The following is a 13,454-nucleotide window of genomic DNA, read 5'->3' as shown; positions in this document are numbered from 1 at the left end:
AACATGAAGGGCGAGAGAGAAACAGTGGATAGAAAAAAAAAAAAGATGAGATGCACACTGATTTCTCCCATTTGCCTGGGGAAAGGCAGAGTTTTGCAACAGTTTATTGCAAAAAGCAAAATAATTAGTTATTAAATAATCATAGTAAATCAGGTAAACATTTTCTTTTTCTATTCCTCCCCTCTTCATCTTCTTCTTTCTCCTCTTCTTCTTCATTTTTTTCCTAAAGATGATATAGAGAAAAACTCAGTGTTTGAAATTCTTAGGTGTTGGTGCTGGGCTATATATTGCCACACAAGTCTTTCTGGATGAGGCAATGTTTTTTTGTTTCTTCTTAACACACTTTTATAAATTAAAAGTAAAATATGCATACAGAATATCACCCTAAAAAAGGCATTAGAGAAAAATATCTCCAAATATGTTGAGTTTATCTGGAAATGAGAAAAGAGGATTATAATCTGGATGCACGAAACGGCAAGCCACAAATGCAGCTGGCTGGGGAAGGGCAAAGGGAAGTTCTATTGGCTGAAAGGGAGAAGTTGACATAAGCTACTTAGAAACTGAGCTAATTGGTCCCAGAGGCTTCAAGCGAGTTGCCGTCACTTCATTGGTGAAGATGGTGTTATTGAACAAGTGTTCTTTTGAGAGCATTTTATCTCAATTACTGCAGTCCTAAAGAATGTCTAGTGATAAACTTTGTCATAAAAATACATGTTGAGGCTGGGCGTGGTGGTTCATGGCTGTAATCTCAGCACCTTGGGAGGCTGAGACAGGAGGATCGCTTGAGGCCCTGAGTTTCAGATCAGGCTGGGCAACACAGCCAGACCCCGTCTCTACAAACATTTTTAAAAATTGGCAGGGTGTGGTGGTGCATGCCTGTAGTCCCAGCTACTCAAGGAAGCTGAGGTGGGAGGATCCCTTGAGCCCAGGAATTTGAGGCTGCAGTGAGCTGTCATTGTGCCACTGCATTCCAGCCTGGGTGACACAGCGAGACCCTATTTCAAAAAAAAAAAAAGAGAGAGAAATACATATATATTTGCCAAATGTGCAAGCCATGCAAAGGAGGAGATGCATGTAGGATGCGGAGGGATTTCTTGTGGATTTTTAGAAAGTCCTTGGAAACATTTCTTATTTGAGATGCAAGCCTGAGCCTCCCTCCCCTTTGTCTTCTCAGCCCTATTTCGTCTGAGTCTGACTAAAGCAATTTCATCTTGGCATCTGCAACTTTCATAAGAAAAAAAAATCCCCAAATCATATGATACAGAACGAAAAATTATCACAGAGGTTCACACATAGACAACCATCACTCAGGTTAAGAACTGGAACTTTCCTGTCTGGGCATGGTGACTCACTTCTGTCAACCAGCACTTTGGGAGGTTGAGGCGAGTGGATTACTGAGGTGAGGAGTTGGAGACCAGCCTGGAAAATACGACCAACCCCTATCTCTATGAAAAATACAAAAATTAGCCAGGTGTGGTGGCACATGCCTGTGTGGCTGAGATGGGAGAATCGCTTGAACCCAGGAGGCGGAGGCTACAGTGAGCCGAGATTGTGCCACTGCACTCCAGCCTGGGTGACAAAATGAGAATCCGTCTCAAAAAGCAAAAAACAAACAACAAACAAAAAAACAACTGGAAAATTCCCAAGACCTAGAAGCCCTACTCCAGGCCTGCAGTAATTTTTCATCCCATCTGCAAGGTCACCTCTAAACTGACTACTGGCACCAAGGTTAGTTTTGCCAGTTCTAAAAATTTGAACAAATGGAATCACATAGAATGTATTCTTCAGTGTCCGGCTTCAGTTAACATTATGTTGGTGCTATATGTTCATTTCATAAAGTATGGCAGTTGTTTATTCACTTTCATTTTTATATAGTATCCCATAATATGAATATACCACAATTTTATTCATCCATTCTAAATGTTGATGGACACTAGGATTTCTTCCAGTCCGGGTGTTTTTTTACAAATAATGGTGATGTGCACACATTTTTTGGAGTGGAATGTTGGATCACAGGTTCTGCATGTGTTCAGCTGTGGTAGATATTGCCAAATATTTTCTAACACGGTTGTACCAATTTACATTCCAAAGAGGATTGTATGATGGCTGTGTTAGGCCGGGTATGGTGGCTCACACCTGTGATCCCAGCAGTCTGGGAGGCCAAGGTGGGTGGATCACCTGAGGTCAGGAGTTTCAGACCAGCCTGGTCAATATGGTGAAACCCCATCTTTACTATAAATACAAAAATTAGCTGGGTATAGTGGTGCATGCCTGTAGTCCCAGCTACTTGGGAGGCTAAGGCAGGTGAATCGCTTGAACCGGGGAGGTGGAGGTTGCAGTGAGCCAAGATTGTGTCACTGCACTCCAGCCTGGGTGACAGAGTGAGTTTCCATCTCAAAAAAAAGAGAAAAAGAAAAAGAAAAAGGCCGGGCACAGTGGCTCAAGCCTGTAATCCCAGCATTTTGGGAGGCTGAGGCGGGCTAATCACAAGGTCAGGAGTTCGAGACCATCCTGGCTAACATGGTGAAACCCCATCTCTACTAAAAATACAAAAAATTAGCCGGGCGTGGTGGCAGGCGCCTGTAGTCCCAGCTACTTGGGAGGCTGAGGCAGGAGAATGGCGTGAGCCCGGGAGGCGGAGGTTGCGGTGAGCCAAGATCGTGCCACTGCACTCCAGCCTGGGCAACAGAGCAAGACTCTGTCTCAAAAAAAAAAAAAAAAAAAAAAAAGAAGAAGAAAAGAAAAGAAAGAAAGCTGTGTTGTTCCATGTGGTAGGCAGAATAGTGTCCATATTCTCATCCCAAGAACCTGTGAATACGTGACCTCCTCTGGCAACAGGGACTTTGCAGCTGTGATTAAATTAAAGCTATTGAGAAGGGGAGAGGATCTTGGTTTACACAGGTGAACCCAATGCCATCATAAAGTTCTTAAAGTGAAAGAGAGAGGAAGAGAGTTAGAGGGTGACGTGACTGTGGAGAAAGGGTCAGAGAGAGGCAACGATGCTGAAGATGAAGAAAGGAGGCCACGAGTCACGGAAAGTGGAGGTATCTAGAAGCTGGAAAAGGACAGGAAATGCGTTCTACCCTAGGGCTTCCAGAAAGGAATGCAGCCCTGCTGGCACTCTGACTTTAACTCAGTGAGATCCGTGTCAGACTTCTGACCCACAGAACTGTAAGATAACATATTTGAGTTGTTTTAAGCTCCTAAGTTTGTGGTAGTTTGTTACAGCATCAACAGAAAACTAAGAGACTCCACATTCTCAACACATTGTCTGTGTTGTAAGTTTTTTGCTATTCTGGTGGATGTGTTATGGTATCTCATTACGGTATTTATGTTTCCCTAATGAGAAATGAGCTTGAGCACCGTTTCATATGTTTTTTAGCCATGTAGATATTCTCTTTTATAAAGTGCCTGTTCATACATACTGCCAATTTGCCTACCAGGTTGTCAGTCTTTTTCTCATTGGTTTATAGGTCTTTGTATATTCTGAATAGAAACCCTTTTTCAGTTATGTGTGTTGCAAATATCTTCCACTTTACAGCTTGTGTTTTCATTCTCTTAATAGTGTCTTTGCCTAACATAACATCTTTTTTTTTCTTTTTTTCTTTTTTTTCTGAGACGGAGTCTCACTCTGTCGCCCAGGCTGGAGGGCAGTGGTGCGATCTGAGCTCATTGCAAGCTCTGCCTCCCAGGTTCATGCCATTCTTCTGCCTCAGCCTCCGGAGTAGCTGGGACTACAGGCGCCCGCCACCACGCCTGTTTAATTTTTTTGTATTTTTAGAAGAGACGGGGTTTCACCGTGTTAGCCAGGATGGTCTTGATCTCCTGACCTTGTGATCCGCCCGCCTTGGCCTCCCAAAGTGCTGGGATTACAAGTGTGTGAGCCATCGTAACATAACTTCTTAATTTTAATATCATTCAACTTATCTTTTCCTTCGTGGTCAGTGTTATGTGTCTGTTTAAGGAATCATTCTTGGCTGGGTGTGGTGTCTAATGCCTGTAATCCCAGCATTGTGGAAGGCTGAGGCAGGAGGATCACTTGAGCCCAGGAGTTCGAGACCAATCTGAGAAACATAGTGAGACCCTACCTCCAGTAATGAAAAAAAGAAAAGAAAAGAAAAGAAAGAAAAGAAAAGAAAATCATTCCATACCCCAATGCCAAGAACATATTCCCGTTATCTTTTTCTTTTTTTCTTTTTTCTTTCTTTTTTTTTTTTTTTTTTGGAAACAGAGCATCACTTTGTTACCCAGGCTGGAGTGCAGTGGCACGATCTCAGCTCACTGCAACCTCCACCTCCCAAGTTCAAGTGATTCTCCTGCCTCAGTTTCCCAAGTAGCTGGGATTACAGGTGCCCACCACCATGCCCAGTTAATTTTTTGTGTGTTTTTAGTAGAGACAAGGTTTCACCATGTTGGCCAAGCTGGTTTTGAACTCCTGACCTCAAGTGATCTGCCCAGCTCGGCCTCCCAAAGTGCTGGGATTACAGGCGTGATGAGCCACCATGCCCGGCCTATGTTATCTTACAAAGCTTTATTTTTTTACCTTTCTTATTTGTATCTAAATTCATCTGGAATTGTTTTCTGTGTATGAAGCAAGGTAGCAATCAATTTCCTTTTTTTTGTTTTTTTGTCTCATATGGCACTCCAACCCTCCCAGCCTCGGCTTTCTCCCACAGCTCTATGGTGCTACTTTTGTCTTTTAGTTCTCTACATACTTACTATTGTTATAAATCAGGTATTGATATATGTGTGGGCCTGTTTCTGTACTCTTCATTTTGCTTTATTGGTCTATTTGTTTATGTTCACTCCAACATTGCACTGTCTTAGTTATTGTAGCTTTAATGTAAGTCTAGATATCTAGCAGGGTAAGTTTCTCCCACTTGGTGGCTGTTCTTTGAAATTGGTTATTCTTGGCTTGATTCTTTGCATTTCTACATATACCTTTAGAATCAGGTAGTCAATACCCACTATCCACTTTATGTCATCATAAAGTCCTTAAAAGTGCCAGGCACAGTGGCTCATGCCTGTAATCCCAACACTCTGGGAGGCCAAGGCAGATGGATCACTTGAGGTCGGGAGTTTGAGACCAGCCTGGCAAACATGGTGAAATCCCATCTCTGCTAAAGATACAAAAATAAAAATTAGCTGGGTATGGTAGCATGCAACTGTAACTCCAGCTACTTGGGAGGCTGAGGCAGGAGAATCACTTGAACCCAGGAGGCGGAGGTGATGGTGATCGTGCCACTGCACTCCAGCCTGGGTGACAGAGTGAGACTCTGTCTCAAAATAAATAAATAAATAAATAAATAAATAAATAAATAAAATAAAGTCCTTAAAAGTGGAAGAGAGAAAAAGAGTTAGAGGGTGACGTGACTGTGGAGAAAGGATCAGAGAGATGCAACGATGCTGAAGATGAAGAAAGGAGGCCATGAGTCACTGAAAGTGGAGGTATCTAGAAGCTGGAAAAGGAAAGGAAATGCGTTCTACCCTCGGGCTTCCAGAAAGGAATGCAGCCCTGCTGACACTCTGACTTTAACTCAGTGAGATCCGTGTCAGACTTCTGGCCACCCATAAAAATAATCTACGCCGGACACAGTGACTCACACCTGTAATCACAGTACTTTGGGAGGCCAAGGTGGTGGATCACCTGAGATCAGGAGTTCGAGACCAGCCTGGCCAACATTGTGAAACCCTGTCTCTACTAAAAATAAAAAAATTAGATGGGTATGGTGGCACAAGCCTGTAATCCCAGCTACCCCGAAGGCTGATGTAGGAGAATTGCTTGAACCTAAGAGGCGGAGGTTGCAGTGAGCCAAGATCGTGCCACTGCACTCCAGCCTGGGTGACAGAGGGAGACTCCATCTCAAAACAACAACAACAAAATCTGCTCAGATTTTAATCAGGAATGAATTGAATCTATAAATCAATTTGAAAGACAATTGACTTTTCATAAAATTGAGCTTTCTAATCTGTGGTCTTGATGTAGCCTATCATTTTCTTTCTTTTATTTTCTTTTTTTTTTTTTTTTTAAGATGGAGTCTCATTCTGTCGCCCAGGCTGAAGTGCAGTGGTGCAATCTCAGCTCTCTGCAAACTCCGCCTCCCGGGTTCAAGCGATTCTCCTGTCTCAGCCTCCAGAGTAGCTGGGATTACAGGAACCCACCACCACGCTCAGCAAATTTTTATATTTTTAGTAGAGATGAGGTTTCACCATGTTGGCCAGGCTGGTCTCAAACTTCTGACCACAGGTGATCTGCCCACCTTGGCTTCCCAAAGTGTTGGGTTTACAGGCGTGAGCCAACACACCCAGCCAGCCTATCATTTTCTTTAGAATTCATCAAGTTAATTTCTTTGACAATGTTTTGTAGTTTTCTATGTAATTGTCCTGCACATCTTTCATTAGGATTCATTCTGAGGATTCAACCTTCTTAATGCTATTGCAAGTAACATTAAATTTATAAATTCTATTTATAATTATTGAGTAGTTATATAATAGATATAGAACTGATCTTGTGTCTAATGACTGCTAAATTTACTTTTAAACTTTAAGTTTATTATTATTATTATTTTGAGACAAAGTCTTGCTCTGTCACTCAAGCTGGAGTTCAGTGGCATGATCACAGCTCACTGCAGCCTCGAACTCCTGGGCTTCAAGTAATCCTCTCACCTCAGTTTTCTGAGTAGCTAGTACTACAGGCATGCACCACCATGTATAGCTATTTTTTACATTTTTTGTAGAAATGGGTATGGCTCTATTGTTTAGGCTGGTCTTGAACTCCTGGCCTCAAGTGATCCTACTGCCTTGGTCTCCCAAAGTGCTGAGATTATAGGTGTGAGCCACCACACTCAGCCTATTTTCTATTTTTTTTTTTTTTTTTTTTTTTTTTTTTGAGACAGACTCTTGTTCTGTCGCCCAGGCTGGAGTGCAGAGGCATGATCTCGACTCACTGCAAGCTCCGCCTACCAGGTTCACGTCATTCTGCTGCCTCAGCCTCCCGAGTAGCTGAGATCACAGGTGCCTGCCACCATGCCCGGCTAAATTTTTGTATTTTTAGTAGAGACGGGGTTTCACTGTGTTAGCCAGGATGGTCTCAATCTCCTGACCTCGTGATCTGCCCACCTCGGCCTCCCAAAGTGCTGGGATTCCTATATTCACTTTGTATAGTTTATTTCTAGAGTCTTGTATCTTCCACATATATAATCATGTCATTTGTGAATAATTACAGCTTGTCTTTGGATGAGACACATTTTATGTAGGAAGATGTGGAGAAATTAGAACCCTCATACATTGCTAATGAAAATGCAAAACAATGTGGTTGCATTGGACAACAATTGCCAGTTCCTCAAAGTAGTAAAGATGGAGTTAACAGATAACCCAGCCAAGGCTGCAGTGAGCCTTGATTGTGCCACTGCACGCCAATGTAGGAAACAGAGTGAGATCCTGTTTCAAATAAAACAAAACAAAAACATGAAAAAACACACGACCCAGCAAATCCACTTCTAGGGATATACCCAAGAGAACTGAAAGCATATATCCACACAAAAACTTGTAGATGAATGTTTATAGCAGCCTTATTCATAATGACTAAAACAAGGAAACAATCCAAATGTCCATTAACTGGTGAAGGGATGAATACAATGTGATATATCCATACAATGAACTATTATTCATTAATAAAAAGATTTTTTTTAAAAAGAATGAAATACTGATACATGCTACAACATAGATGAATATTAAACACATTCAGCTAAGTGAAAGAAGCCAGTCACAAAAGACCACATATTATACAAATCCATTTATGTGAAATGTCCAGAATAGACAAATCCACAGACAGAAAATACATTAGTGGTTACCTAGGACTGGGGTTGTATGTAGTGGCAATCAGGAGAGACAATGATACTTGTTTCTTTTTGGGGTTATGAAAATGTTCTCAAATTAGATGTGATGGTCACATAACTGAATATTCTAAAAACTAATGAATTGTACATTTTAAATGGGGACATTTTATTTTATTTATTATTATTATTATTATTTTTGAGGCAGGGTCTTATTCTGCCACCCAGGCTGGAGTGCAGTAGCATGATTACAACTCACCAACTCACTACAGCCTCCACCTCCTGGGTTCAATCCATCCTCCCACCTCAGCCTCCTGAGCAGCTGGGACTACAGGCATGCATCACCACACCCAGCTAGTTTTTGTATATTTTGTAGAGATGGAGCCTCACCATGTTGCCTAGGCTGGTCTTGAACTCCTGGGCTCAAGCAATCCGCCTGCCTTGGCCTCCCTAAGTGTTGGGATTACAGGCATGGCCACCTCGCCCAGCTAAATGGGTAAATTTTATAGTCTGTAATTTATATCTCAACAAAGCTATTTAAAGTTTTGGGTTTTTAAATTATTATTGTTGTTGTTGTTTTAAATGGAGTTATGCTTTTTTTTGCCCAGGTTGGAGTGCAATGGCATAATCTCGGCTCACTGCAACCTCCACCTCCCAGGTTCAAGAGATTCTCCTGCCTCAGCCTCCCAAGTAGCTGGGATTACAGGCATGCACCACCACACCAGACTAATTTTTTTTTTTTTTTTTTAATTTAGTGGAGACAGGGTTTCACCATGTTGGTCAGGCTGGTCTCGAGCTCTTGACTTCAGGTAATCCACCCAAGGTGCTGGGATTACAGGCATGCACCACCACGCACGGCTAAACTTTTTTTCCCCCCCGAGACGGAGTCTCCCACTGTCGCCCAGGCTGGAGTGCAGTGGCATGATCTTGGCTCACTGCAAGCTCCGCCTCCCAGGTTAACGCCATTCTCCTGCCTCAGCCTCCTGGGTAGCTGGGACTACAGGCGCCCGCCACCACGCCCGGCTAATTTTTTGTATTTTTAGTAGAGACGGGGTTTCACTGTGTTAGCCAGGATGGTCTCGATTTCCTGACCTCGTGATCCGCCCACCTTGTCCTCCCAAAGTGCTGGGATTGTAGGCGTGAGCCACCGCGCCCGGCCTAGGCTAACCTTTTTTAAATATAGGACTTTGAAAGCTTAAAAAAGAGGTAAACATATGTTGTTTGGGGGTATAATCTCTAAATTTTTAGAGATTTTAATTTTTTTGTTATACTTTTCTGGGCTCTCCAAGAATATGTATTTTTGTAATTGGAAAATTCAGAAAAGAATAGATGTTACAAAGATGTAGAATTCCAGCCAGCCATGGTGGTTTACACCTGTAATCCCAGCTCTTTAGGAGGCTGAGGTGGGAGGATTGCTTGAGCCCAGCAGTTCCAGACTAGCCTGGGCAACATAGTGAGACCCCATCTCCAAAAAAAAAAAAAGATGTAGAATTCCACCCTTCCCAACACCTGCCACATACCCACAAGCAGCAGCAACAAACCCTCCTGAAAAACCAAGAACATCATTTGAGGGAGAAGTGAGTTGGCACCTGAGTTCAAGGTTGTCTACCTGGATGACTTGTCTGAATAATGAAATGGTGGTAAACTGCAGCTAAACAAGCCAAGGGCAGCTGGTGAGAGGACACTGTTAAGGCACTTGCTTGGGATTTTCACAGAATTGTGATGAACAAAATATTATATGAGAAAGATAATTTTTGTATCCGTGGCCAGAATAATTGAAACAGGTTAGTTAAAAAGTTATTAGTATGGGTTTGAAGTGGTTAATATCTTGGTCAGGATATTGAGTGGGAAACGGAGTGAAGGGGTGACTCCTAAAATGTTTCAATGACAAAATCCTCAGGGAATAGTGATGACTTAAATGGAATTAGAGATTATACCAAGACACCATACATGTTGAAAGACTAGAAGTTCTCTTAACATGAAAGAAGTTAACTAAGGACCATTTTGACAGAAAAGCAATGAATGTGAGGATATGAAAACTCTATTGCCATTATTTAGAATCAGGATTCCAATGTTTGAATCCTAGTTTCCCTATTTGCTTGCTTTCTTTCTTTTTTTTTGAGACAGTCTCACTCTGTCACCCAGGCCAGGGTGCAGTGGCACCATCTCGGCTCACTGCAAACTCCACCTCCTGGGTTCAAGCGATTCTAGTGCCTCAGCCTCCCGAGTAGCTGGGATTACAGGCATGTGCCACCACGCCCAGCTAACTTTTGTATTCTTAGTAGAGACAGGGTTTCACCATGTTGGCCAGGCTGGTCTCGAACTCCTGGCCTCAAGTGATCCGCCCGCCTCGGCCTCCCAAAGTGCTAGGATTGCAGATGTAAGCCACCATGACAAAACCCCTATTTGCTTTTTGATCTCTGTCAAAATACCCAACCTTTTTGAGCTTCGATTTCCTATATTTTTAAAATAGTAATATCAATTTCTACTTCATAGCCTGTTTTTTTTTTTTTTTTTTTTTTTTTTTTTTTTTTTTTTTTTTTTGAGGCGGAGTCTCGCTCTGTAGCCCGGGCTGGAGTGCAGTGGCCGGATCTCAGCTCACTGCAAGCTCCGCCTCCCAGGTTTACGCCATTCTCCTGCCTCAGCCTCCCGAGTAGCTGGGACTACAGGCGCCCGCCACCTCGCCCGGCTAGTTTTTTGTATTTTTTTAGTAGAGACGGGGTTTCACGGTGTTCGCCAGGATGGTCTCGATCTCCTGACCTCGTGATCCACCCGTCTCGGCCTCCCAAAGTGCTGGGATTACAGGCTTGAGCCACCGCGCCCGGCCATAGCCTGTTTTAAATAAATCAGAAAGCACATAAAAGCACTTAACAGGCTGGGCACGGTGGCTCACACTTGTAATCCCACCATTTTGGGGAGCCGAGGCAGGTGGATCACTTGAGGTCAGGAGTTTGAGACCAGCCTGGCCAATGCGGTGAAACCCCATCTGTACAAAAAAAAAAACAAAACAAAAACAAACAAACAAAAATTAGCTGAGTGTGGTGGTGGGCGCCTGTAGTCCCAGCTACTCAGGAGGCTGAGACACGAGAATCGCTTGTATCCGGGAGGTAGGGGTTGCAGCAAGCTGAGATTGTGCAACTGCACTCTAGCCTGGGTGATGGAGCAAGACTCCATCTCAGAAAAAATAAAAAAGAAAAGAAAAGAAAAAGCGCTTAATATAATGCCTGGCACATGCTCTGAGAAATATTTTATATATATGGTAATATTACCATTGGGGGAACTGGTGTGAAGGGGACATAGGATATCCTGGCACATCATTTGAAACTTCATGTAAATCTGTAATTGTTTCTAAATAAAAAGTTAGAAAATGTATTAGCTATCTAGTCTGGGAATTGTGTTGTGTCATTGTGCTAATATTTTTCTCACCAAAGGAAGGAACCAAGGACCAGAGACACAAGCAATTTGTTACAAAGAGTTACAGAGAAGTGAAATGAGAATGGAAGTAATTTCTTCTGAATCATATTACCATAGAGCAGCCTTACTGTGAAGGGAGCTTAGAATTAGGGCAGTTAACCACTGAACTTATCTGGGTTTGAATATGTGGTTTGCTATGGTTTATTTCCTGGTTCAACTTGACTCATTCATTCAGATTCAGAATAATAAATATTTAAATGTTTAAAATAATAAGCATCTAAAATGATAAGCATTTCCTCCCCATGTACTCTGTGCTAGGCATTGTGGAAGCCCCTCCCATATTGCTTTGAATGCGATTGCAACTAAAGGTTTCTGAATTCTAAGAGAAAGGCACAAAGGAAATTTACTACTGCCACTCTAATCCATTTAGTGCTCACTGTTTAAACATCTTTGTTTTCTCTTAATGAAATTAAAATGTGTGGAACAAATTGTATAGGATGTAGTACCTCCTCAGTGGGGAATTCTTTTGCCTCTACTAACCTGGAGCATTGGGAAAAGCACGGGAGTAGGGAACACAGTGGATAAGAAAAAGAGGGTTTATTTTCCTTTATACTCAGTTTACAGTAGTGATTCCAGCAGGATGCACTATTTTGTTCAGAAAAAGCTGATGCGAAGAAACTTGGAGCTGTGGCTGATGACCTTGGGACAGAGTTGAGGTTCTGTTGCATTCTTGGGGCAGTGTTCAGCTCCTGTAAATGCAGAAATAACAGCCCTGAATCAGGGTAACTCTGGATAGAGCTCAGTTCTGTAGGTATTTTTCCCTTTCCCTCCCTCCCTCCCTCCCTCCCTCCCTCTCTTAGGTCAGTGTGAGAATATGTCTCTTTAGCTGACGTGAATAAAGAGATCAAATATCTTTGAAAAACTATGAAAGTTCTAGGAAAGGCTAAGGCTTCACATTCAGAATGTCACCTTTACAGGGAGCTTTAAAGGGAGATGGAAGCAGCATAGAGCGGAGGACATGTAAAATTTCACAAATATTTACCTTTATACAATTTTTTTTTTTTTTTTTGAGATGGAGTCTCACTCTGTCGCCCAGGCCGGAGTGCAGTGGCGCGATCTCGGCTCACTGCAAGCTCCACTTCCTGGGTTCACGCCATTCTCCTGCCTCAGCCTCCCGAGTAACTGGGACTACAGGTGCCTTCCCAGCTAATTTTTTTGTATTTTTAGTAGAGACTGGGTTTCACTGTGTTAGCCAGGATGGTCTCAATCTCCTGACCTCGTGATCTGCCCGCCTCAGCCTATCAAAGTGCTGGGATTACAGGTGTGAGCCACTGTGCCCGGCCTTACCTTTGTACAATTTATAGAAATGTATAAGAGGCTTTAGGTAAGAGACTGGCAATTAATTTTTTTAATTGTTCTTTTTCTCTTTTTTTTTTTTGTGAGACAGAGTGTCACTCTGTGTCCCAGACTGGAGTGCAATGGCGTGATCTCGGCTCACTGCAACCTCTACCTCCTGGGTTCAAGTGATGCTCCTGCCTCAGCCTCCCTAGTAGCTGGGATTACAGGCATATGCCACTACGCCCAGCTAATTTTTTGTATTTTTAGTAGAGATGGGGTTTCGTCGTGTTAGCCAGGCTGGTCTCAAACTCCCAACCCCAGGTGATCCACCCACCTCAGCCTCCCAAAGTGCTGGGATTACAGGCGTGAGCCACCACACACAGCCTAAAAATTGTTCTTATTTGAAAATGAGTCTATGAGGGACATTTTGTCAACCTGGTTTCAAAAAAAGAGATGAATGAAATGAATGGTAAGAATTTGTTTAATGTGCTCATTTCAGCAGCACATGTACTAACATTAGACTGATACAGAGAAGATTAGCATGGCCCCTGCGCAAAGATGACACACAAATTCATGAAGCAGTTCATTAAAAAAAGTAAAGAAATATTTGTTCAAAAATCATTTTTAATTACATAAGTATTTCTCCATTTTTCAGATTGTATAATAAATAATAGGTCTGTCTTTATATACTTTCAGTTTCAGGAATGATAATTCTGAAGAAAAAAGTGAATGGTTCATCACCGATGCAAAAATTAACAAACATGATAGTGGCTAGCAACGTCAGGTAGGTTTTATTTATTAGCAATGTTTTCCCCACGATTCTTTTTTTTATGTTTGTTTGTGGTTGAAAAGCCAAACACATTAATT

At 42.3% G+C, this 13,454-nt stretch overlaps 1 protein-coding gene and 1 non-coding gene across 2 annotated transcripts in view; one reads left to right on the top strand and one right to left on the bottom strand.

Annotated features, from left to right (window-relative positions):
- The window catches only part of RAB31 (RAB31, member RAS oncogene family), a 431,066-nt gene that overhangs the window by 238,865 nt on the left and 178,747 nt on the right, over positions 1-13,454 (bottom strand). The gene's annotated exons all lie outside the window — the stretch shown is intronic.
- On the top strand, positions 13,074-13,180 carry LOC126941644 (U6 spliceosomal RNA). Its single transcript, XR_007721411.1, has one exon. It is a non-coding gene; the product is annotated as a U6 spliceosomal RNA (small nuclear RNA).

The sequence above is a fragment of the Macaca thibetana genome, chromosome 18, assembly GCF_024542745.1.
Source record: "Macaca thibetana thibetana isolate TM-01 chromosome 18, ASM2454274v1, whole genome shotgun sequence".
In the NCBI taxonomy this organism is placed as follows: Eukaryota; Metazoa; Chordata; class Mammalia; order Primates; family Cercopithecidae; genus Macaca; species Macaca thibetana.
Note: the sequence above shows the minus strand (reverse complement) of the source record. Positions and strands in the feature narration are given on the sequence as shown.